Genomic DNA, 27,486 nt, shown 5'->3' on the forward strand with positions numbered 1-27,486 from the left:
CTGAGATTGCCCAATTTCTATTTGTAGACATGAACATTCCTTTAAGATGCACATTCCTGGAGGGATCCCAAGATGGCCGAATAAGAGGCACTTCCAGAAAGCAGCTCGCATTGAGAGAGACACAGAAACCGAGTGGTCCCCAGAATTTCAAATGAGGTACCAGGTTCATTTTGTGGGTCTGGTTGGACAGTGGATATAAACCAAATAGGGCAAGTTGAGGCAAGGCGGGGCACAACCCACCCAGGAAGTGTGTGCAACTGACCGGAGGACCGGGGAATCTCCCCCTCTGGGACTTTGGTTCCGATACAGCACTCCACCCAAGCCCTCTACAACCCACAGAATAGGAGATCTTTGTTGGGCTGAAAAGCCTCAGCAAGCTGCCTGAACAGGGCAGAACAGCAACTTCAGCCAGTGCCGGGGCATAGATCTGGGCAGAAGCACTGGCTGACACAAAAGCCAGAAAGCCCACTGGACAGATCTACCCTCCCCCAAGAGGGAAGGGGAATGGAAAACAGGGAAACAGCCCATAAGGGAGGACGGGTCCCCTCCGCTTTTGATAAAGCCCAGCAGACTGAAAAAAACTCTCATGCCAGAGTTTCACACCTAGAGAGCAACCAGGAACGATCCAGCTTGGTGGGGAGAAGGGCAGCCACCACTGCAGAAGCCAGCCTAACTTTCCTGAGTAAATGAAAGATGCAGCAGCTCCACTGAACCCTAGCAGCCCAGCAGTGCCGCTGCAGGCAGACAAAGGAAAGGCTGCCTCTCCAACAGCTACCTGAGATCAAAACTACATAAATCCAAAGAGATGGGGAAAAAACAGTGCAAGAAGAATGAAACTATCAAAAACTAGAACACCTTGCCCCCACCACAAGATCACAACTCTTCACCAGCAAGGGAAAAAAGCTGGACAGAGAATGAATTTGATGAATTGACAGAAGCAGGCTTCAGAGAGTAGGTAATAACAAACTTCTCTGAGTTAAAGGAACATGTTATAACCCAATGCAAAGAAACTAAAAACCTTGAAAAAAGGTTAGATGAAATGCTAACTAAAATAATGAGCTTAGAGAAGAAGAAAAACAACTTGATGGAGCTGAAAAACACAGCACAGGAACTTCGTGAAGCATACACAAGTTTTAATAGCTGAATAGATCAAGCAGAAGAAAGGATATTAGAGATTGAAGATCAACTTGAAACAAAATGAGAAGGTAAGAAAAGAGAAAAAAAGAGTGAAAAGAAATGAACAAAGCCTTCAAGAAATATGGGATTATGTGAGAAGACCTAATCTTCGCTTGATGACGGGGAGAATGAATCCACACTGGAAAACACTCTTCGGGATATTCTCCATGAGAACTTCCCCAACCTTGCAAGGCAGGCCAACATTCAAATACAGGAAATACAGAGAACACCAAAACAATACTCCTCTAGAAGAGCAACCCCAAGGCACATAATTGTCAGATTCACCAGGGTTGAAACGAAGTAAAAAATACTAAGGGCAGCCAGAGAGAAAGGTCAGGACACTCATAAAGGGAAGCCCATCAGACTCACAGTGGATCTCTCGGCAGAAACCCTACAAGCCAGAAGACAGTGGGGGCCAATATTCAACATCTTTAAAGAAAAGAACTTTCAACCCAGAATTTCACATACAGCCAAACTAAGCTTCATAACTGATAGAGAAGTAAAATCCTTTATGGACAAGTAATTGCTGAGAGATTTTGCCACTACCAGACCACTACCAGAGCTCTTGTAGGGCACTACAAGAGCTCCTGAAGGAAGCACTAAACACAGAAAGGAAAAACCAGTACCAGTCACTGCAAAAAAGAACAAAATCGTAAAGACCAACAATGCAATGAAGAAATTATGCCAACCAAAGGGCAAAACAACCAACCAGTAATAAAATGTCAGGACCAAATTCACACATAACAATATTAACATTAAATGTAAATGAACTAAATGCCCCAATCAAAAGACATAGCCTGCAAATTGGATTAAAAGTCAAGAACTGTCAGTGTGCTGTAGTCAGAAGACCCGTCTCACATGCAAAGACACACATGGACTCAAAATAAAGGGATGGAAGAAGATTTACCAAGCAAATGGAGAGCAAAAGAAAGCAGGGGTGGCAATCCTAGTCTCTGATAAAATGGACTTTAAACCAACGAAGATCAAAAGAGACAAAGAAGGGCATTACATAATGGTAAAAGGATCAATACAAAAAGAAGAACTAACTATCCTAAATATATATGTACCCAATACAGGAGCACCCAGATTAAGCAAGTCCTTAATGACCTACAAAGAGACTTAGACTCCCACAAAATAATAGTGGGAGACTTTAACATTCCACTCTCAATACTGGACAGATTAATGAGACAGAAAATCAACAAGGATATACAGGACTTGAATGCAGATCTGGACCAAGTGAACTTAATTGACATTTACAGAACTCTCAACCCCAAAACTACAGAATGTAATACATTCTTCTCAGCACCGCATCACACTTACTCTAAAATCGACCACATAATTGGAAGTAAATCACTCCTCAGCAAATGCAAAAGAATGGAAATAATAACAAACAGTTTATCAGACCACAGTGCAATCAAATTAGAACTCAGGATTAAGAATCAAACACAAAACCGCACAACCTCATGGAAACTGAACAACTGGCTCCTGAATGTTGACTGGATAAACAATGAAATGAAGGCAGAAATAAAGATGTTCTTTGAAACCAGTGAGAACATACCAGAAGAAACAACATAACAGAATCTCTGGGACGCATTTAAGGCAGTGTCTAGAGGGAAATTCATAGCAATAAATGCCCACATGAGGAGCAAGGAAAGGTCTAAAATTGACACCCTATCATTGAAATTGAAAGAGTTAGAGGAGCAAGATAAAAAAAAACTCAAAAGCTAGCAGAAGACAGGTAATAACTAAGATCAGAGCAGAACTGAAGGAGAGACACAAAAAACCCTTCAAAAAAATCAACAAATCAAGGAGCTGTTTTGAAAAGATCAACCAAATAGATAGACTGCTAGCCAGATTAATAGAAAAGAGAGAAGAATCAAATAGATGCAATAAAAAACGATAAAGACAACATCACTGATTCCTTGGAAATATAAACTACCGTCAGAGATTACCACAAACAACTCTGTGCACACAAACCAGTAAATCTGGAAGAAATTGATAAATTCCTGGACACTTGCACTCTCCCAAGACTAAACCAGGAAGAAGCTGAAGCCCTGAATAGACCAGTAACAAGGGCTGAAGTTGAGGCAGCAATTAATAGCCTACCAACAAAAAAAAGCCCAGGTCCAGATGAGTTTACAGCCAAATTCTGCCAGACGTACAAAGAGGAGCTGGTATTATTCCTTCTGAAACTAATCCAAACAATACAAAAAGAGGGAATCCTCCCCAACACATTTTATGAGACCAACATCTTCCTAATACCAAAACCTGGCAGAGACTCAACAAAAAAAGAAAACTTCAGGCCAATCTCCAAGATGAACATAGATGCAAAAATCTTCAATAAAATACTGGCAAACAGAATGCAATATCAAATCAAAAAGCTTATTTATCATGATCAAGTAGGGTTCATCCTGGGGATGCAAGGCTGGTTCAGCATATGCAAGTCTATAAATGTAATCCACCACATAAACAGAACCAAAGACAAAAACCACATGATTATCTCAACAGATGCAGAGAAGGCCTTCAACAAAATTCAACAGTCCTTTATTCTAAAAACCCTCAATAAACTAGGTATCAATGGAACATATCACAAAATAATAAAGGTTATTTATGACAAACCCACAGCCAATATCATACTGAATGGGCAAAAACTGGAAGCATTCCCTTTGAAATCTGGCACAAGACAAGGATGCCCTCTCTCACCACTCCTATTCAATATAGCATTGGAAGTTCTAGCCAGAGCAATCAGGCAAGAAAAAGAAATAAAGGGTATTCACTTAGCAAAAGAGGAAGCTAAATTGTCTCTATTTGCAGATGACATGATTGTATATTTAGAAGACCCCATCACCTCAGCCCAAATTCTCCTTAAGCTGATAAGCAACTTCTGCAGTCTAAGGATACAAAATCAATGTGTAATAATCACAGGCATTCCTACACACCAATAACAGACAAACAGAGAGCCAAATCAAGAATTAACTCCCACTCACAATTGCTACAAGAAGAATAAAATACCTAAAAATACAACTAACAAAGGAGATAAAGGACCTCTTCAAGGAGAACTATAAACCACTGCTCAATGAAATAGGAGAGGACATAAACAGATGAAAAAACATTCCATGCTCGTGGTTGGGAAGAGTCAACACTGTGAAAATGGCCATATTGCCCAAAGCAATTTATAGATTCAACACTGTCATCAAGCTTCCAAAGACCTTCTTCACAGAACTGGAAAAAACCACCTTAGACTTCACACAGAACCAAAAGAGTGCCTGCATAGTCAAGACAATCCTAAGCAAAAAGAACAAAGCTGGAGGCATCATGCTGCCTGACTTCACACTATACTACGAGGCCACAGTAATCAAAACAGCATGGAACTGGTACCAAAACAGAGACATAGACCAATGGAACAGAACAGAGGCCTCAGAAGCAACACTACGCACCTACAATCATCTGATTTTTGACAAACCTGACAAAAACAAGCAATGGGGAAATTAAAAGGATTCCCTGTTTAATAAATGGTGTTGGGAAAATCAGCTAGCAATCTGCAGAAAGCAGAAACTGGACCCCTTCCTGACACCTTACACTAAAATTACCTCTAGATGGATTAAAGATCTAAACATAAGACCTAACACCATAAAAACTGCAAGAAAACCTAGGAAAAACCATTCAGGACATAGGCATAGGCAAGAACTTCATGGCTAAAACATCAAAAGCAATGGCAAAAAAAGACAAAGTAGACAAATGGGATGTAATTAAACTCCACAGCTTCTGAACAGCAAAAGAAACAATCATCAGAGTGAACCGGCAACCAAGAGAATGGGAAAAAATTTTTGCAATCTACCCATCTGACAAAGGGCTATTACCCAGAATCTACAAAGAACTGAAACAGCTTTACAAGAAAAAAACAAACAAGCCTATTCAAAAGTGGGCAAAGGATAAGAAAAGACACTTTTCAAAAGAAGACATCTATGAGGCCAACAAACATACGAAATAATGCTCATCATCACGGGTCATTAGAGAAATGCAAATCAAAACCACATTGAGATAGCATCTCATGCCAGTTAGAAAGGCGACCATTAAAAAATCTGGAGACAACAGAAGCTGGAGAGGATGTGGAGAAAAAGGAACACTTTTACACTGTTGGTGGGAGTGTAGGTTAGTTCAACCAAATTGTGGAAGACAGTGTGGCGATTCCTCAAGGACCTAGATATAGAAATACCATTTGACCCAGCAATCCCATTACTGGGTATACACCCAAAGAGTTATAAATCATTCTGTTATAAAGACATATGCACAGGTATGTTCATAGCGGCACTGCTTACAATAGCAAAGGCCTGCAACCAGCCCAAATGTCCATCAGCAATAGACTGGATAAAGAAAATGTGGCACATATACACCATGGAATACTATGCAGCCATAAAAAAGGATGAGTTCGTGTCCTTCATAGGGACATAGATGAATCTGGAAACCATCATTCTCAGCAAACTGACACAAGAACAGAAAATCAAACACTGCATGGTATCACTCATAGGCTGGTGTTGAACAATTAGAACACATGGACACAGGGAGGGGAGCATCACACACTGTGGCCAATTGGCGGGGACCAGGGGAGGGACAGCATGGGGTGGGGAGGGTGGGGAGGGATAATGTGTAGAGAAATACCAGATATAAGTGATGGGGGGAGGAAGGCAGCAAACCATCTTGCCAGGTATGTACCTATGCAACAATCCTGCATGATCTGCACATGTACCCCAGAACCTAAAGTACAATTAAAAAAAACATGCACATTCCTATTTCTAAAAGTCTGCTTGACTTGTGTGTCAGGATATCCTGCCAGTAGCATAAACTCATCAAGGGCAATACTAATTCTTTATCAGCCACTCATACCAACTCTTTTTCCTGACTTGTCAAATTAATGTTAACTTTACCACCAAAATAAAGCAGGCTGACAACCCAAATCTCACCTTTTACTCATCTCTTTTTCTTACATCAGATATATAGTTGTAAGACTTTTTGTTCTTCCTCCCTCAGGATTCTTTTTTTTTGAGGTATGTGACCTTGGGTAAGTCATTTAACCAAATCATGTCACAGCCCTAATTAATAGTCTTTCATTATTTCATCTTGTCTTAGGATGTGGTCATAGCTATTCTGCTTGGTACTGAAGACATCAATCTACCTGCTACATTTTATTTTTTTCTATTTGCTTCATTCCACTCACCCCACTCCCAAAATTAGTAGAAAAAAATTGATATGTTTTTTACCGACAATCATAACTAGGAAATTTTTTTGTATATTTATTTGGCTGTTTAATTTTAATTTTTTTTCAATACAAAAAGTTTTCTTCCCTAGGTTTAATGGAAGAAATGCAAATCTGAAGCTCTGGCTATGAGACACAAGTAGTTTGGAAATTATTCATAACATCTTACTTTTTAAAAACTTTAAAAATAACATGAGGAAAAACTCAAGGTTATGATTTTAATTTCAATTCCAAATATTGTAGGGGAGGAAAAAAAGTGTCTTTTCCTCATGCCTCCTAGCTTCATAGCTAAGAACTCTATTGCAAAAGAAATTAATTAAAAAAGCATACAAATTTATTTAATATGTTTTATGATACGTGAGTCTTCATTAAAAAATGCTAGGTTTGATGAAGTGGATAGCTATGGAGAAGCATGAGTGAATAAAACTGATTAATGGCAATAAACTGGAGGGGATGGCAGACAGGAGGCAGGACTGGATTGCAGCTCCAGACAGCAGCGTGCAGAGGCTTGCACTGTGAATTTTAGCTCCAGATCCACTGCAAGAACAAACCAGCAATCCTGAGAGGACCCACAGACCCTCCTGCAGGACCCAGGAGACACCCCCAATACCATGAGTGTCCCAACTGCAGTGGTTGGAAAGGGAAACCCTCCTCTCCCAAACACACCCCCACTGGAGAAGCTGACGGTCTGTTTGTGGGAGAAGTTTCTGACTTTACCTGGAGCTGAGTCAAGTTAGAGAGCCAAGAGGAGTGAAATACAGGAGTGAAGGAGGCAGCAGGGAGGCCCTGGGAGCTTGCTGAATCCCCAAGCAGCCCATTCCTGCCTGGCACCACAGGGTCCATCAGGAGGGAGGCCAGAGGAACAAGGGGTAAAACTCCATGTGGAGAAGGACTTCTCTAGCTGAACTTTGCAACAGTTTTAGCAAGGCAAGAATCCTCCTGACCAGAACTGGGGAGAGGGCGTCAATCCCACTTGCAGACTTCACAGGTGGGGGAAGAACTAAAGCCTTCTTCACAGGTGGGGGAAGAACTAAAGCCCTTTTCACAGGTGGGGCAAGAACTAAAACCCTTTTCTTTCGCAGCTGGGAAGCCTCAGGCAAGTTTTCAAGCCCAACTCGCCTTCCAGCTGGAAACAAACGCGGCTGTTGTGTGGGGCACAATGGGAGTGAGACTGGGACTGGATATTCAGTTTGTGTGGGAGCTCGGTGAAGCCTGTGACTATGGGCTTTTCTCCCACTTCCCTGACAACCTGCATGACTCAGCAGAGTCAGCCATACTCCTCCTAGATATACAACTCCAGTGACCTGGGAATCTCACCCCCATCCCCCACAGCAATTGCAGCAAGACCCAACAAGGAGGGTCTGAGTTCAGACAGGCTTAGCCCTATCGCCACCTGATGGTCCTTCCCTATTCATGCTGGTAGTGGAAGACAAAAGGCATACAATCTTGGGAGTTCTAGGCCCCTACCCACTGCTGGTCCCTCTTCATACTACTACAGCTGATGCTTTCTGGAAAGCACAACCTCCTGGCAGGAGGCCAACCAGCACACAAGCAGAGCGTTAAACCACCAAAGCTAAGGACGCTCATGGATCCCATTGCACCCCATGCCACCTCCACCGAAACACCCTGCTGGTATCCAAGGCTAAGAGACCCATAGATGGTTCATGTCACAGGACTCTGTGCAGAAATCCCCAGTACCAGCCCAAAGCCAGGTAGACTCGCTGAGTGACTAGACCCAGAGGAGAGACAACAATCCCTGCTGTTCGGCTCACAGGCAGCCACATCCACAGGAAAAGGGTGTGAATACTACATCAAGGGCATACCATGTGGACCAAAACATCTGAACAACAACCTTTAGCCCTAGACCCTCCCTCTGACCTAGAGCCTACCAGAATGAGAAGGAACCAGAAAATCGGCCCTGATAATATAACAAAACAAGGCTCATCGACACCCTCCAAAAATCACACTAGTTCACCAGCAATGGATCCATTTGTTTCTGATTAAGGAAAATGTTAGAACCAAATATTAAAAAGCAGTAATAAAAATGAGACATAACACAGGTAACAACATATTAAATCTTTTAACAACTTCATAAAAATACATTTGAAAAATTAAAATTGGTGGCGGGGGGTGCTGGCTCATGTCTGTAGTCCCAGCACTTTGGGAGGCTGAGGTGGGTGGATTACCTGAGGTTAGGAGTTTGTGACCAGCCTGGCCAACATGGTGAAATCCCATCTCTACCAAAAATACAAAAAATTATCTGGTTGTGGTGGTAGGCGCCTGTAATCCCAGCTACTTGGGAGGCTGTCGCAGGAGAATGACTTGAACCCAGAGGCAGAGGTTGCAGTGAGCCAAGACTGCACCATTGCACTCCAGCCCGGGCAACAAGAGCAAAACTCTGTCTCAAAAAAAAAATTAAGAAATTAAAATTGCACAGAAAAATATAAATTATCAAATGGACTAAAAAGAAACAAAACATCCTGACCTGCTTCACATATAAATAATGGTAATTGCTCAAAGAAAGTTGCTTTAAGAAAAAAGAACATAATGAACTCTAAAATATTTCTCAGGGCCAGCCCTATATTTACATATATATGTGTACTCTCATGCATAAATACTATACTTACATACTTACAGTATTTACCATTAAATTTTCAAGACTTCTTTATAAGTAATTTTAAATATTTTTCTAGCCCATTAAATTGAAATAAAATGTTGTATTATTATTAGTTTGAAATAAGATGATAATATTAGGTATAATAATATTAGGATAAAAATAAACCGCCAGTATGTAATTACACTGGTATTTTAAAATCATATTGGCACTTTTCAAACAGCTAGAAAACTATGGTCCTGAATTTAAAACTTATCCCAGTGCTGTCGTCTGAATCTGTCGCCCATATGTTGGAACTTAAATCCCAGTGTGATCGTATTAAGAGGTAGGATCTTTGAGATTTCTGTACTCTAGCATTAGTGACGGAAATAATGAAAATTCTGATTAGGCCCTTGCCTGCTTGCACATGTTAATTACCTGCTTGTTCCCACAACATAATTATAAATCGCTGCTGTACTGTTTCTTTGTCAAGCAGGAGGAGATAACTTCAGGGCCATCTAAAATTTTGCAGAAAGGAACGAATGCTTTTAAGACATTGCAGCAAGTTGCTGATGCCCAGCAGTCTGGTTGCTCAAGACGTTATCTGAGACTGAAGAAACACAACTTTTCCCCTCTGTTCCCTGAAACTTCCCCTCCCTTACTTTCTATCCAAATAAAAATTCCCTGCTTTATCTCTTTGTTAAAACAGAGCTGAGAGATTTTGCTTTCTTGCCTCCTCACTTTGGTCGAATGGAATACATTTTTCTCTTATCACCAAGCACCCATGTCTTAGTGTATGATTTTAGCTGTGCATGAGGTACAGAAGCCTGAATTTGGGGTTCTGCAACAGGGCCTTTAGATAATTAACTGATCTTATCTACCCTCAGAATAGGTTTAGTGACCTTATAAAGAGCTGGAGGGAACTAGTTAGGCCCCTTCTGTCCCTTTTGCCCTTCTGCCTTCTGCCATGTGAGGATGCAGCAACATTGCACACCTTTTGGAAGCAGAGAATAGCCCTCACCAGATGCTGAACCTGCTGGTGCCTTAATCTTGAACTTTCAGCCTTCAGAACTGTGAGAAGTAAATTTCAATTCTTTATAAATTACCCAGTCTAAGGTATTTTGTTATAGCAACATGATCGAAGACACCTAGACATGAAAAAATCCCATGATAGACTTTCTCTTTATTTTTTGATCATAATTTATTATAAAGTATTACATTTAGCCTATGAAGCTGTAAAGATATAATTGATTTTTTGTGGAATTTATAATCTGAGAGGGAAGAGATGTCATCATAATGTGAGGTAGAAAATTATATATATCTCAAGTGGTAGAGACAAAATGCTCTTGGAATTCAGACTGGGTAGAGACATTTCTTGTTAGAAGGATGGGGTGGGTGTGCCCGTAGTCACTTATAAGAGAAAGTTTGGTGCATCATTTGGGGTTAATCTAAGACAAGAAACTAACTACGAAATATCAGAGAAAAAGTCACCATAATTCCTATTCCTTTTAGCTAACCAATGCAAATTTTGAGTAAGAACCACCCTGTCTAATCTTGTAAAACCTCTGGGAGAGGAGGTCAAGAAAGACAGACAAGAAAATGTGTGGGCTGAGCGTGGAATGCAAGCACATAGGTGCAGAGCATGCTGAGGAATGAGACAAACTCCAAATTCACAAGTGAAAGTCATGAGAAAGTTCCCAGCTTTATGACTTCACAGAACTTCTGTTTGACTTCACCAAACAGAAGTCTAAGAATTTTAAATGTAGTTCATGCACAATCACAGTGAATTGTTCTGCAAGCAGATGTTGTAATAACATTCTGGCTACAGACTGCTATTACATTAACAAATACTTCATTTGATTAAGCGACTTTTTGAAGGGCACTAAAGAAGTTGGCAACAGTTAAAATTAGAGAGAACTCAAACTCTTGCTTCTTAGTCCTATGTTTAAACTTACATTTAATCAAAAGGTTTCTTTGTAAATAGTAGTATTCCTGAAGTTGAATTATTTTTTTAAATTTTAAAACAGGCTGGCTTAGATAGATATTCTCAGACCATAATAATAACATCTATTATCTACTCAACACCTACTTTGCTCCAGGTACTATTAAGTACATTCTATTTCTAACTCTTACAACAGTGCAAATTAGATATTCAAGTTCACATATTCTCAGATGAGAAAATGGAAGATTAAAGTTTCTGTCTAGCATCACATTGTCTTGCAAACCAGAATCTGTGCGCAAATGTGCTACACTATAATTTTGTTACTACGTTGATCAAAACATATGTACTGAGATCCTACTATGTTGAAAGCACTTGAAAAGTCACACACATACCAGCAAACTCTTCACTGTACTTCAAGCACTGCTTACTCTTTGGCTTAGAATCTTATCTATTGGGTCTGTGGACTCTATGAATCCAGGGCTGTGCCATCCACCTGGATAGACTCATATTTGTTGGCTTCCAACATGGCCTAGCCTTCCCTCTCTGTATTCCAAGCAATGAAAAGAGAGCAGTACTTTTTCAGGTTATTATCACCCATAACACATAGATGGTGCCTATTGGTGTTAATTTTGAGAAGTAACATTGTGTGTCTGCCAAATGTCAATATTGTTCCCAGTACATATGCATTTAATCTTTACAAGAACTTTACATAGTAGATATTAAAATTCCTCCCCCTCCCTCAGCTTTTTTTTTTTTTTTTTTTTTTTAATGAGGACACAAATACAGAGAGGTCAAGTAACTGGACTAAGATCATACATCTGATAAGTAGAGTAGCATCTGAATCCAACAGTCTGGTTCTAAAGATTGGGCGATGATTTACTCTGCTCTACTTAGAGCAAGGAAGCTGGGAGAAGATAATGTAACTTTTTAAAGATAAATCATTATTAAGAGGACCAGATGTCTCTTACCCTGACATTTCAATATCTGATGGACACAGAATTCCCTTCCTCTTCCCCTTCCCCTTCTCCTTCCCCTTCCCCTCCCCTCCCCTTCCCTTCCCTTTTCCTACCATATCTTCTTCTGTTCCCTTTTCTTTCTTTTCCTGCATTAATTTCTTTCTAAAATTTAACAATTATACAAATAACACGCCAATACCTTCTTATAAATATTCATTATAAAAATACATGTTAATGTTTTCTATACTGCGCCCAGAGGAGAAGTTGCATTCAGAACTTGTAGGAATACATGTATGAACTTCAAATATACACTTTGGTTTCTCTTTTCATGTGTTTATTTTAATGCAAACATAATCATATGATGTGCGTATAATGTAACTTGCTTTTTGCAAGAGCACCAGCATACTTTGGAGCTCTTTACATGTAGGTATGTATTTATCTTTCTCGTTGTTTTGACTACAGAGTACCATATGTACCATAATGTATTTAACCAAAAATCTTTATTTATATGTAGTTACAAGGTTATATATTTATAAATTTATATATTCATTTATTTAACATATATATGATTTGTTAATTATATACTTTTTTGTTATTTCAGAGAAGGCTTAGATAAGCATACTTCTATAACTTTGTGTGTATACTATTATTTTTGAATAGAGACTTAGAACTGCTGAGTCTAGGAAGGCAACTGCAAATTTTAATTGAAATCACTAATTACCTACCAAATAGGCAGTGGCGATTTGTACACCCACCACATTAGAATACCTATTTTCTAATATATCAACAGTAGATACTATCTAATTTAAATTCTGCACATCTGGTAGCCAATAATACATAATTTTTACATGATTTTTATCAAGCCAAATATTTTTTCAGATATTGCTATCAGTTTTTCTATCTTTGTATTTTTTTCTTTGTCTTTTGTCCATTTTTCTAGTGGTTTGTTTACCTTTCCTTATTTATAGAAGCTTTTGTATTATCTAGATGTTAAATGTCAGTTTATGAAAGGACCCTTGCTGCATATATATAAACACATGCTTTTCTTCCTTTCCTTTTTTGCCCAGAGGTTTTTATAGGGTCAAATCCATCAGTCTTTTCTTTTCAAAAGTTAGGATTGTTCCTTACTTACAAGAATTTTCACTACTCCAAGATTATTTTTTAAAATTTCAATGTTTTGCTTCATGTCTTTTCCCACAGAGGTACATTTTTTTTTTTAATGAGGTCAAGAGCAGTCTCGTCTAGCCTTACAGTCCGATAGAAAATTGACACACACAATTCTCCTTCTGATCTTAGTGCTTGGTAGGATGTGGCAGTATTGATCTCAGTTTTAGCATATATGGAGGAGAGTCCCTCTTCTGCTGTAGACAGATTTTAGGTCTTCTAAAATCAGCAAGTAAAATGTAGTGGCATTTAGACTGTTTTTTCTCACATTATTTAAGGAGTACAGTACACCAATGACTGTTTTCTGGAAGTGACCAGAAATACTTTCCAGTAGAAATTGTTTTCTTTTGATCTTGGAGCCATGGGAAGTATTATGTCTCAGGGCAGCTTTCACAGTTAAAAATGGATCTGAGGATGGATTCATGAATAGGACTTGATTAATGATTTCAAGGGAAAATGGCCCCAGTATCTAGGCTGATGGAGGTGTACCACACAACTATTAGCATGGAAAGGGATCTTAGAGAATAGCTGGTACAATGTCCACAATTACAACTGAGAAAACCAAGGCAATAGAATGTCATTTGTCTAAGGTCACTCAGCTAGAAGGACAATAACAAAATATTGTACAAATGATGGGATAAACAGAAAACTTTGTTAGGCTTAGCAGAAAACTCTGTGGGTTGCTATGCTGACCTCTCCGCATTCCAACCTTTGGGAAATATTTCAACCTTTGAGACTGTTTAGAATCACATCCCAAAATATGAAAGAATAAATATAACCCTGCAAATGCACCCTAACTCTTTGCTATCCTAATTTTCCCCCTACTCTAAAGGACCACAGATCTCTGAGGTGTAACCTTACATTAAAATTCAATTGGTTTTTCTCATTTTCAGAATACTTCCCCTGCATGACCTCATTTGATTCTCACTTGAAATTATCTCAACAAAAGTAAATGAGCAATGGATTTCAGGTGTCACTAGAACGTGCTATGATTGCCACATGATACTGTTTGTTTGCTATCCCACTACCTTAGACTTTTAATGATGTAGTATTTTCTTTCGTACGGCAGTTTGTTGACTCTCTCAGTAAAACCCTAAGGAAGTCCCTAATACACTGTAGGAAATAAAAAAAACTTTTAAAAAAAGTTCGCCCTTGCATAAATTGTTTATTTATTTATTTATGAATAGGTGATATTTCTACAAAATGATAGACTGTCAAAAGTTACCCTCAGCTAGATGTGGTGGCTCACACCTATAATCCCAGCACTTTGGGAGGCCAAGGCAGGTGGATCATTTGAGGTCAGGAGTTTCTGAGCAGATTGGCCAACATGGTGAAACTCTGTCTCTACTAAAAATACAAAAGATTAGCTGGGCTTGGTGGTGCGCGCCTGTAATTCCAGCTACTCGGGAGGCTGAAGCCCTTGAATTGCTTGAACCTGGGAGGCAGGGAGATTGCAGTGAACCGAGATCTTGCTACTATACTCCAGCCTGGGTGACAGAGCAGGACTCTGTCTCAATAATAATAATAATAATAATAATAATAAAGTTACCCTCAGTCGGCAACCTTGTCTCCTGACCACGAAGTTCCCCTCTCACAGGGATACTCCCAGGCCACCATAGCAGTTAATTTAGATCTAGTTGGTGTCTAGCTCCACGATCTGCTAACCCCTGCCAGTGCCTCTGACCTGGAAGCCCATTCTGTTCTCTGGGTACTAATCGATGTTTCACTGAGTGTTCACCAAATTTAAAAAACATCACAAACTTTAAAAAAAGCCCACAATCAGAACCATATTTAAGTAACACATAAACACACATACACATACACACACACACATTTCAGGACACAATACTTACCCTTGCTATATAAAATATGCCCTAATATTTTCATTTGTTTTTTTCTTTAGACAACCCACTAAACATGCACATATATATTTTACCTCCCCAACTCAATTAAATGGTATTTCTTACTCTTCTTATGAAAGTTAGACCCTTGGTTAACTATAGGACTGAGTTCCTCAAGTTTGCCAGTTTCCTTTCAACCTTGCTCTCACCCCTCCCCCACTTCATGATAAGGGAATTTCAATTAAGGGCACACACAAGGGCTACCAGGATTAAATAGCAACATCACGTTAAATGCTGGACCCTAGATAGGCAAATGATAGTAGCTTTAGCTATAGCTTTCTGGGAAAACGCAGAAGCTGATGGCTGATAGTTTTCTGCTACACAATCTCCGGAAGTAGAGGTCCAAGCACCTGTGTGGAAAGCAGAGCTAAAATCCAGCCTGGGATCCCTTCTCCAAGGCTTCACTTGCCCAGACCGTGTGATTCTTCCACCATGAATTTTTGACCTGGGCTGAGGGAGTCACATGAGATGGATTAGACTCTTGCTACTGGTTGAGGGTGTCCAGGTTCTTGGCATTTTGAACAAAGGATTGGACAAAATGCACAAATAAAGCAAGGAAATAATGAAGCAGCGAACACACAGATTTATAGAAAATGTGAGCACACTTATGCCCTATGTAAATGAAGAGGCTATTTCCTGTTGTAGCTGAAGCGTTTCTGTTTGATTTAGTCTGGGAAGTCCTTAGGTTCCTTGTCTCCAGGCCCTGTTCTCCTGCCTCACTCTTGTGTAGAGATGTTCAAGAAATGTCATGACTTTCCGCACCACTTCTCATTCTTGCTTCTACCATAATGGGCAATTCTCTAGGCCAAGTTTCTTACTGGATTCAGTGGGGCAACTGATACGTCTCTCCTCAGCTTTCCATCCTTCTTGACACATTTTGGGCTACAGCTTTCTCTAGCATGTTTTGACAGTAACCCCTTCCACTCATTTTCTTTCAGAGGGTAGTGGTGCACACTTGCATTCCCAGATCCTCTGGAGGCTGAGGCAGGAGGATCACTTGAGCCCAGGACACCGAGGCTTAAGTGAGTTATCTGCATCACTGCAGCCTGGGTGACAGAGCAAGACACTGTCTCTAAAAAAACCCCCCCAAAGCCAAAAAACAATAGAACTTTTGTTAGCTAATGGCTCTTCTTTTTCGCTTTGTATGTGTAGTTTCCCTCCTTTTAAATTATCATCATTTGTATTTTTCATTTAATGATTGGTTTAGAAAGGAGATCAGGTAAGGCTATGTGTTTATACTGAACCAGAATACTCAGATAAATTTTTTGTTGGTTAATTTGTACATACAAATAAATAAGATTATATAAGAAATTACAAAGCACAATGGTAACCCACCCTCTAATTAAGAATTAGGCTGTGGACAAATCTGAGGAAGCTCCCTGATGCCCCTCCCCAGTTGCATCTCCCTCCCTCACCCAGAAGTAATCACTCTCCTGGATTGTGTGTTTACTCTTTGTGTTTCTTTAATAGCTTCATCACATAGGTGTGTGTTCCTTTTGCTGTGTTGAAAGCTTTATAAACATTGACTTTTATATAATTTCTTGTGACTTTTTTCATTTAACAGTTTATTTCTAAAATTGTCTCTGTTGATGTGAGTGGTTTTTTTTTTTGTAATTTTTTTATTACTGCATAATGCAAATATCCTGCCATTTATCCATTCCCCTGATGCTGGGTCACCCCAAATGTTTCTTTTCTATCTTTCTTTTTTAAATCCATGAACAATGCTTCTATGAATATTCTCCTACATGCTTTCTGGTATAGATGTGCAAGAATTTCTCTGGTTTAGGAATGGCATTACTGAGTTGTAGGATATGCACATATTTATTCTTACAAGATAATGCTAAATTGTTTTCTAAAGATTTTTAAAAATAAATTTACACTTCTAAAAACAGTGAGTTCTCAATTTTTCCATATTCCTGATAATATTTTGCATTGTCAGACTTTTAAGATTTTCCTATTCTCCTAGGTATAAAATGGTTTCCCATTGTGATATTATTTTCTTAACTTCACATACTGCATTCTGTATTATGTAATTCAGAAAAGCGTACAGATAGTGAGTGTGAAGCTCGATAGATTTTCACAAACTGAGTGCACTGATCAAGAAATAAAGCATTACAAGCACCTCAGGAACTCCCCTATGTTCCCTTCAATCCACGTTACTCCTAAAACAAAAACCGCTATTCTGACTTTCAACAGCTGTTCACATGAACAAATCTATGCAAACCTAGCTGAGGAATTGACAGGCTGAAGAAAGAGGGTGGGCAAATTCAGTTTCTTAGAAAGACACTGGGACTTACGAATAAAAGTCATGTCTATATCTTGATAGGTGGCGACACAAGATGGTGGATCCCCCTGCTGTTACCCTGCAGACCCAGGGCTTATATGCCATAGAGAAAGCATATGTGTGCTTCAGAAGGGATGTGTAGGACAGTTCCTTAAGGGCAGGATTTGTGGTAAGTACACCCTCTTACACAAGGAGCAATAGATAAACTGGAAATCTTAGAGGCCATCCCAGAACTGGGGTTAATCAGTAACCAACATGGCAGATTAGCATTTAAGATGGAGCTGCTTGGCCTTCACAACATACAGTAATTTATGTGTGTACTTTTATTTTTTTTGGTGTCTGGCTTCTTGCTTTGGTGTTACAGTTTTGAGATTTATGCATATTGTGGTGTATAGTATTAATTTTGCATTTCTAGTGAGAAGCAAAAATGAAATCCTAAGCTTCCAACTGACTGTACCGACCTACCTTTTGTCCTAGGGGACCCCAGAGAAACCTTGAAAACTGAGTTCCTGGCCGCAATGGGGTGTGAGGTCAGACATGCCTCATTATACCTGCTCCCTCCCTAACAGCCATTAGGCTTTCTTCCCTAAGCACTAACAGAAACGAGCCTTTTCAAAAGAATCCACCATTTTGATATCAACCAACTGCCTGAAGCTGCCCCTCCACTTTTTGCCTGATAAGAGACCACTGCCCACAGAGTGGTTCTGGCTAGTCTATGGAGAATGCTCAGTGAGGGTTTGTGTGTCCTCTGCCTCACTATTTGATGTCATAGAACTGGAAACTCCATCCTCAAATCATGCTAACACCACTGTTTTTGAACATGGGGCCCATGGAGAGGGAGGAAGCTCTATTGTGTTTGTGCACATTTCTCCTTTCATAAATGTTTATCCCTCCTCCTATAGCTTATTGAGTATATATACTAGGCCACCCCATTCAGAATAAATTCCTGTCTTATTCTTCATATCCCCCAAGTGTCTATTTATGGCTTTTGGCCAGAGGCTAGACTTCCCAGCCTGTCAGAATGGCCACCCTGCAGGCTGCAATGCTTATGAGAAATAAAGGTCTCCTTTTCAAAATCACAAACCTTGTCATTCTTCAGGTGACACTAACAAAATCACTGTACTCCACTCCTTTCTCTCTTTTTGTCCTATGATTCAACACACTTCGGACACAGAGGTTTAGAACTTCTGCCCTCAGCAGCCTGGACTTCCGCTGTCCAGTCTAATGGGGAAACACAGAGTGGAGGATGAGAGATAGAGACAAAGAGATTGGAAGCCAAGATGACACTGGACCAGAGTAAGAAGGCAAGAGAGCTCAGGACAATGGCTGTAAATGGTCCAGAAGTGTCTGAGTCTGTTGGCCATGTTGGTGGTCAGCTTGCTTTAAGTAGGCTTAAATAAGCAGGCGTATATTCACTCACTGTGTTAGGGGCTGAAGATTCCATTGTACAACAATCTTGCCCTCAATAAACTCAGAATATGGGAGAGAGGAAAAAATCTATAGACAAACAAGTGATTGCAATATAAAGTGACAGGAACTATGCTGGAAGTGATGGCACCTAGAGGGAACATTCATCTCTGCTTGGGAGAGAGGGGTTTGAGAAAGACTTGTAAAAGAAAGCATCCTTTACTTCTGTTTCTTAATTATAAGGAGGAATTTGTTATGTGAATAGAAATGTAAAAACAGAAGACTTTCTAGACATAGGGGATAACCTGCAAAGGAATGAGGTCTTAATAGTTTAATGAAGTGATCTGAAAGGCAGGCCTGCATTCAATAGGCAGCAGAGTATATGAGTAGGCACCAAATGTTGAAGACATAGAAGAATCCTGATTGTAAAGCCCTTTGTATGCCATGGTAAGGATTTAGGATGTATCTACTAAGCCACTAAAGTATTTTGTGTAGGGAAGTAACAACATTGGATCAGTGTTTAAAAATTATTACTTTGAAGGGACTGAGAATTGATTGTTTGGTAGATTTGGCAGAAAGTTACTCCAGCTGCATCTACAGATAGTTTTAAGACATTTTGCTCCATTCTTGCTTACTTCATTCTTGCTCTGTTCTAGTTTCCATCTGTTGCACACACTTTGGCTAAGTGTCCTTTCCTACTGGATGCTTTTACTCGTAGGACTTGACAAGAGAAAGTGGATTCTGTGGTTTGGAGAATGTAGATGAAGGAAAGATAATAAATTCAGTTGATGACAGTGGACTGCTTCTATCATGGAAAGGACAGCATTTTTTTCATACCAGAACAGACATTTACCCTGGATATATATTTGCCATCCCTGCATACAATGCTTCTGCCTAAGCTACCATTCATGGTGGTACAGAATGCCTAATCTACCATCATTGCATTCTACATAGCATTGCTTCTGATCAAGAAGCTCACTTCACAGCAAATCAGTGTGGCAATGGGATCATGCTCATGGAATTCACTAGTCTTGCTATATTCCTTACCATCTTGAAGACCCTGGCTAGATAGGAAAGTGGAATGGTCTTTTGAAGACTAAGTTACAGTGCCAGCTAGGTAGGGCTTGTAGAGCTGGAACAAGGTTCTTCAGGAGGTCTTATATATACTCTGAATCAGTGTCCAATATATGGTGCTATTTCCTCCATGACCAGGATTCATGAATCAAGGGCCAGAAACATCATCCAAGGACTCTGCATCCTCTTCTGGGGAAAGAGTTAGTGCATTCCTGGCTGTACGCAGGATGGTTGTATTGTGTTAGGTGGAAGTATGACCTTCTTATTGTCTTATTTGAAGACTATAGTTTAAGGAGATGAATATGGGTACCAAGGTGACAAGGGGTAGGCCTTGAAGATTAACTTTATGTGTTAACTTTGAGGTGGTTTTGCATGAGATTAAGATTAAATTGGTGAACTTTGCAGATTGACCTCCATAGTGTGGATGGGCCTCATCTAATCAGTTAAAAGCATGAAGAGAATGGAAAGTACAGCCCCCCCCCACCCCGAGCAAGAGTGAATTCTCCAGCAGACTGCCTTTGCACATTGTCTGCAACATCAGCTCTACTGGGTTTCTACCTGCTAGCCTTTAGACAGGAACTGAACCATTGGCTCTCCTGGGTCACCAGCCTGCTGGCACACATTGCAGATTTTGGACTCACCAGCCTCCATAACTGTGTGATCCCATTAATTATAATATGTATATGTATGAACATACTATTGGTTCAGTTTCTCTGAGAGAACCCTAGAAATTGAGGATACAGAAGAGTCTGCTTACAAAGCAACAGGGGTTTTAGAGGACAGAAGGCAAACATTTTAGACAAAATAACTGTGGGCAGCCAATTAAGTCTTTAGAATAAGTGACAAGGCATGGAAATTAGGTAGTTTGTATAATGAGACACCCCATGATACCAAATTAAATAACTAATCTTTACATGGAAAATTGCAAACCCCAGGAGAGCATGAAGAAATTCAAAAGGAAATATGTAAACTGGATATTGCTTGCAGTCTTCCCTGGTGCACTGGAGGAAAGAGATTCTCTCTACCTTGTTAGAGTATCTCTAGAAGCCAGGATGCTGAGACCATACCTTCCAGCAGAGGGGCTGTTGTCCTGAGGGCCTAAGTCTGACAGGCTCTTCAGAAACTGTTGACTCCTTCTATTCTCTCTGAACAGCAAGTTTAGGGTGTTCATCTCTGGAGCATTAGGAAAGAGAATATATTTTTTTTCTGCTTCCCTAAACATAGCACTTTAGCAGTGTACATCCCTGCTCAAATCTGCTGAGTGGAAGAAACCACTTTTTGGAGTCCATGTCTTACAGTTATAGGCAACGACAGTTCCTTTTCTCAGTTTGCTGCAGCAATGTTGTGATTACTATGTCCTATTTCCATTAAAACTAATTCATGTGGGGAAAATTCCATTATGATCACCTCCAGCCACACTAGTGATTAAGTGACTCTTCTTTTAGGGTGCCTAAATGCCTCTGCTGACCCCAAATTTTTCTGCATAATCTATCACCTGAAATTTCCACCATTAATGACCACTCTTTAGGGCTAAGGTGGGATAAGTCATCGTTAAAATGCAAAAGATGCAAAATTAAGTTACTATTAGTTACTAAAGTCTTAGGTATAAGCAGGGTTATCAGCTTTAATCTAGACACAATCATGAATCTGAAGAACAGGGATCCAAGAAGGGCAAATTTTGTGAGAAAGGAAATGAAAGGAGATTGAGAAGATGTAACCGTGAAGTTCTTCCAGGGGAGGCAGACATGGTGATGGCCCAGGGGAGGGCCCATGGAGAGTCAGAGAAGCATGAACATCCGGACCATTGTTGGGGTTTCTGCTAGGCAAGGAAACTCCAGCAGGTTTCTTTCAGCATTCCTTCAGGGTCACAAATGCTGGTAGAGATGGCGCTAGGCCCAGAAATGGAAAACAATGACAGCAATCTTCTTTCCTATCTGTTTGGGACCAGAAGCTTCTTTAACTTAAAGTCTGAGTGCCCTGAAAGCAATACAGTGATTGCCTTAGACGGAGATATTGGTTCTGAAAATGCTTTTGCTGTCTTGGGAAGGGACAGAACAGCGAGAGGAATCGATATAGGCAATGTAGGTGAAGACAGGAAATATTCACTCTTTCAAAGTTTGTGTTGGAGGTTTCTGAGACAGAATAGAATAGAAATTGGGAAATTAAAACAAAGTAGCAGAAAGGAAGGAGACATAAAGTAATGCTAATGGCTAGTGGTATTTTGAATGGCTGATGATAAAATTGGGAGGGAGGGGGAGAGAGAAAGAGAATGAACTCATCACATAGAGCTCTGATAAAATCGTAGCAGTTTCCTGAAGTCTGGGCCATTTAAAAAAAATTATAGCAGCTCAGAGACATTTCAGGTAGCGACACAAATGAAAGTCTTAGAAACAACGTAGTAAATGATCGGAATTGACACAACAGTCTTCTGACTGAATGAAAAGCACAGCAGGGTATTTTGAGGCATTATCAGCTCAACAAGAAAATAGACAAGGACCTTTTTGATGTATTCTATTTCTGACTCATCTAAGAGTTCTATGATAAGAGACCTCCTCAAGGAAAAATAATATTGTGGTTAAGAGTGCATCTAAAATATTTTTCAAATTTTATGTAATTTCTTGCTGAATTTCTACAATCTATAGACATAAAACCTAAAATGCAATTTAAAAAATAGCTAAAATAAAAAAAAAAAGATCAAGAGGTGCAGGAATAAACTGCTTAAATCAACTGCATTTAGTGGCGATTTAATTGATTCGACCCTGTCTTATTTGGTGCCTGTATTTCTTTGGTTTATCCTCCATTATTAGCATTAATAAAAATTTCATATTAGTTCAGGAATATTCTATTTCTCTTAATTTGGAACAATGAACACTAATGACAGCCACTATATTGCATGTGTCATATTCTCATATTTAATGATATAAAACAATGACCTTTTATAGATCACTCCTTCAAGGAAAGCTTTATTCCTACAGAGCCAAAGCATAGAATCAGCCGAAGTAAATATGCAAATAAAGATCTAACCAAAAGGAAATTCTGGAAGGGTTTACACTAGAAAATAATTACCATCACCTCCCCCGCAACAAAAAGCATAGTAAACGTGCCCCACAAACTTAATGTAGTCAGGCAATAGCTTAAAGTTCAACAAGATCACAGAAAATACAGAAACAAGGGGTAAAAATAACTTGTTAGAAAGTTGGAACTTGGGAGGTGATTTTGCACAGCTGTCTGGTGTTATGATGATAAGATATTAATATTTATACTTGGAGATGAGGAGACTGAGGTTTAGGCCACCCAGCTAGTTTATGGGCAAGGAGGGATTAAATCCTACGTTCTCATCTTCTTTGGTACATGTTATCTAGAGTTAATAAAAAATTAAAGAACATTTTTATGATATTTTAGAAAAGCCGAGGTAAAACCCTAATATATTAAATGAGAGAGTTCAAAAAGGAGATTCAGGGAAAGAATGCTTATTCTTATCGAATTAATAACTTAGAAATTTACAGCTATATGACCTAGTACAGGAGAGCTTGAAGAAAAAGAAAATTTTCTTCAATTAAGGTGGGGAAAAAGAAGGAAGAAATGGTTTTAAAAACAACTTTTTATAATTTGTATTAATCTTTCAAATTTTTCTTCTGTATTATTTCACCTAATCACAAATTCATTCAAAGAAGCCCAAATGGAATTCTTTATTAATTCATAAAACAATTTGGCATTCTTTTTTCTATGATCATATTTTCACAGAAACTTCCTCTAGGTTGTTGAAAGAAAGCCTGTTTTTAGTTTTTTCATGTAGTACAAATTTATTTAATTCATATTCTACTACCCATTATATTTTAAAATATCACTGATGTTCAATAGGAGGAAAGAGTTATGAACAAAAGGATATTTTTTCCTGTTATACTGCAATAAAAATCAAATCTCTTCTTTGTTTAAGATATATTTTAACACATTAATCGAAAGTAGATAGGATAATTTTTCTCTTTGTTTGAGAGTGTATTTTATATCTCTCTTTCCCTTTTGGAAGTTTGCGAAATGAAATACACTTTGGAGTGAACTTTTTGCAAGACTTACTGTGGCCAGGACAAGATAAGACAATGTACAAAACTTACATCTTCATAACTTAAAATATTAGAACTGACCAAATATAATGAGACTAAACAAGTTGGACCAAGAGAATAAAAGAGTTATAGACTTGAAGCAACTACAAAGATCTTCTCTGAGCCCTTACATAAATTTATAACTAGATCTGAGACTTTTAATCTTAAATGCAGACAAACACATTCTACCTAGGAAATTTTCCTAAAATTACAGTTGGAAATGAAGCACCTAAGCAATTTTTTGGCAATGAAGGAAATAAAAAATGCTAATTGATGAAAACTTTAGTAGATGAATGGAGTATCCCCATCAATAAGTTACATTTGCTGCCTATTCAAGGTGTCTTTGAAATACATGACTATCTAGGCAAAATTTTTATTCTCTTCAGTTGACTTTAATTATTTTTATATTAACTTCAATAAGGGTCTTATGTTGTGTGATAAAACATGAAAAACTAGAATCTGATTCTTGATAAAAATCTCAGGTATTGGGTAATATGGCTTGCATTATTACATTATTTTTATTTAAATTCACAAATCATTTCTTTGAACTTTTGTGTGTAATTTCATTTCAAGGCACTTCTCTTTTTGAAAACCTTATCTGGATAAGGTAGGATGAATATCATTTCACCCATTGTACAGATAGAAAAACTGAGGCAAAGAGCAGTTAGGTGACTAGTTAGAATTGACTCTAGATTATAATGTTCTCTTCTTCCTAAGACACAGATGTCTCTCTAATTAGCAGTGTTTTTCAAACTGGAGACATGGGGACTATAGGCTAATCTAATACACACATTCAAATGCCTGTAAATACACAATCTGAATCTTTTGGAAGGCCACTTTATAACTGAACACTCCCATACGATTTGTCTCCAAAATTGCATTTGTGTTTTGATTTTCATTTATGGTAACAAAAGGCCAAAGGATGTTAAGACTTGCCAGAGAAACAAAGGCTCATGATAGTTGACTCAGAGGCAAGCATAGTGAGAAATAAGTTAGCACAAGGTCAGAATTGTCAAAAGTATACCAAATTCAAAAGAGCCTGCATTATTAATTTATTAATATTGATAAAATTAGTAAAATATTAACACAGAAGGGAAAAATTGACACTGAACAAGTGGAATCTTGAGAAGTAAATAAATTTTATTTTTGTCTTTCATCATTTCTTAAAATGTATTTGATGGGGATAATTTTTCCATGCTAAGAGTGACATAGAGACAAGGGCTAGCCGCATAGCATATCACAGCCCATTCATTCACTTCAAGGTAAGAAAAACTCCTCTGGCCACTTTAAGTTGCAAACACAGTCTTAGTTTAGTGTTTAAAAGTACCTACTTCAATATAATGACCAACACTTAAATCTTCAGTTAAACGTGAGACTTCTTTTTAACGTATACAAAACACACACATGCACATGCACACACATGCAACACTCCTAGCTGAGATCAGCTGCAGGTGGTGGATGTGAAAGCCTGCATGGGTAAAGAGGAAGAAGCAGGTTCTTCGTTCCTTCCCTTCCTCTTCTTCCTCAGTTTTTTAGTGTCTTCAGGATATGCATTAGAAAGAAGGATGAAAAGGGGGTTCCAGAAAGTTCTTACTTGTCTGCTGGCTTTCTGATGTAATCTAGCTTTGGGATCTTGGAGCCTAGTAGAAGTTTAGCAGGACACTTTTGAGTCTCTCAGAAATTCTTCCAGGCCTCCTGTTAGGCTCCTCCTTGGCTTGGAAAATACCTGTCCTTTACCCCTAGTTCTACAAAGGTTCACTCTACACAGACTATCATTGTTGGAGTTCTTGTCCCCTCCCAGTTGGTCCTTTTGACTTTGACTTAAAATGGCTTCAGTTCTGTTCCTTCAGCCACATGACTCACATCTACTCCATGGAAAAAGCTAATAATTTTCTTTATCGTGCAATAAGTGTGAAAATGGTTATTTTCTAAACTTCACTCTCCACCCTTTCTTTCCTTTAAATGCCAACGATGATTTTAGCTTTCTTCAGCTTGTTTAGGGGCCAATTTGTGACATCCTCCAACTGCTGGGAAAGCTTATCAAGTGAAGGGGAGAACAGGGCACCACTTTGGTGGTGGCTGGGGCTGGGGGTTTGGAACCTCAACAGCAAGAAAGAAGCTTTCTCCAAAGTCATTCTTCTTGACCTTTGTATGTTGTTCCACACAGAGAAAAGGATAATATTTATGTGGACTGCTTTGGTAAACTAGAAGGGAGTTAGGGGCATTACTTTAAGGCAAATAACATTAGGGAAGATAGTAATTAATAAAACTTCTAAATTATTTTTAAAAAATTTGTGAAATTTTGAGTTCACGTCCATGAAAGTAACTCTTGAGTATCAACTTTTAATTTTGAAATGGCTAAATGGTGTTTCTGATTAATAATTTTAATGAGGATCTCCTAAAGTCCTCGAAGGACATATTTGAGGGGAAACTGAACAAATAGCTAACAACAAATCAACAAATGGCAGAAGAAAATGTTCTGTTTTTCTGTCATTGATGGAAATTCCTTTCTCATCGTTAACTGGATTTGGGGTGACTGTCTCTTTGTTATACTTGAAAAGCATGATCATTCTTTACACTTCCTTTTCTTTCTTCCACTGTTGAAATTCAAATCCAGTTAAATACTTTCATATCAATTAATTTCAAGATTATAATAATGTTGTTATACTATACGTGGTACTTCTTAGGACTTGGTTGCCTTATTAACTGAATATCAGTAGTGAAACTTTAAATCTCATCTTCTAAACCCTTTCCAAAATTTTAAATGCTAATTGTTATTTTTGATTAATTGAGGTGTTTAAAATAAATGAATTATTACTTTTTAAACCTAAAATTATTCTTCCATATTCCTACAAAGTGTGAGTCATTTTCAATTAATTTTTTGCTTTACTTCATAAACTCTTGAGAAAACTCTTCTTTTGGGTGCTAAAGCAATTTAGTATAAAGCAGCAGAGAGGCATTTGATTCTATTCTTTTTTTTTTTTTAAATTTTTTATTGGATTATAGGTTTTGGGGTACATGAGCAGAGCATGCAAGACAGTTGCGTAGGTACACACATGGCAGTGTGCTTTCTTTTCTTCTCCCCTTCACCCACATTTGGCTTTTCTCCCCAGGCTATCCCTCCCCACCTCCCCCTCCCACTGGCCCTCCCCTTTTCCCCCCAATAGACCCCAGTGTTTAGTACTCCCCTTTCTGTGTCCGTGTGTTCTCATTTTTCATCATCCACCTATGAGTGAGAATATGCGGTGTTTCATTTTCTGTTCTTGTGTCAGTTTGCTGAGGATGATGTTCTCCTGATTCATCCATGTCCCTACAAACGACACGAACTCATCATTTCTGATTGCTGCATAATATTCCATGGTGTATATGTGCCACATTTTTCCAATCCAGTCTATTATCAATGGGCATTTGGGTTGATTCCAGGTCTTTGCTATTGTAAACAGTGCTGCAATGAACATTTGTGTACATGTGTCCTTATAGTAGAAGGATTTATAGTCTTTTGGATATATACCCAGTAATGGGATTGCTGGGTCAAATGGAATTTCTATTTCTAAGGCCTTGAGGAATCGCCACACTGTCTTCCACAATGGTTGAACTAATTTACACTCCCACCAACAGTGTAAAAGTGTTCCTTT

The 27,486-nt window shown here is 38.8% G+C and overlaps 1 long non-coding RNA gene across 4 annotated transcripts in view; it reads left to right on the forward strand.

Annotated features, from left to right (window-relative positions):
- The window catches only part of LOC144577594 (uncharacterized), a 48,505-nt gene extending 21,912 nt beyond the window's left edge, over window positions 1-26,593 (forward strand). The window contains exons 2-4 of one of the 4 annotated variants that reach the window (XR_013521788.1): window positions 28-156; window positions 17,313-17,439; window positions 17,748-26,593. This is a non-coding gene — a long non-coding RNA (uncharacterized LOC144577594). Of the gene's footprint in view, window positions 1-27; window positions 157-9,516; window positions 11,636-17,312 lie in introns of those variants that run through there. The other 3 variants (XR_013521787.1, XR_013521786.1, XR_013521789.1) reach the window with 3 other exon arrangements.
- Window positions 26,594-27,486: the final 893 nt, after the last annotated feature.

Source organism: Callithrix jacchus, chromosome 9 (genome assembly GCF_049354715.1).
Source record: "Callithrix jacchus isolate 240 chromosome 9, calJac240_pri, whole genome shotgun sequence".
Lineage (NCBI taxonomy): Eukaryota > Metazoa > Chordata > Mammalia > Primates > Cebidae > Callithrix > Callithrix jacchus.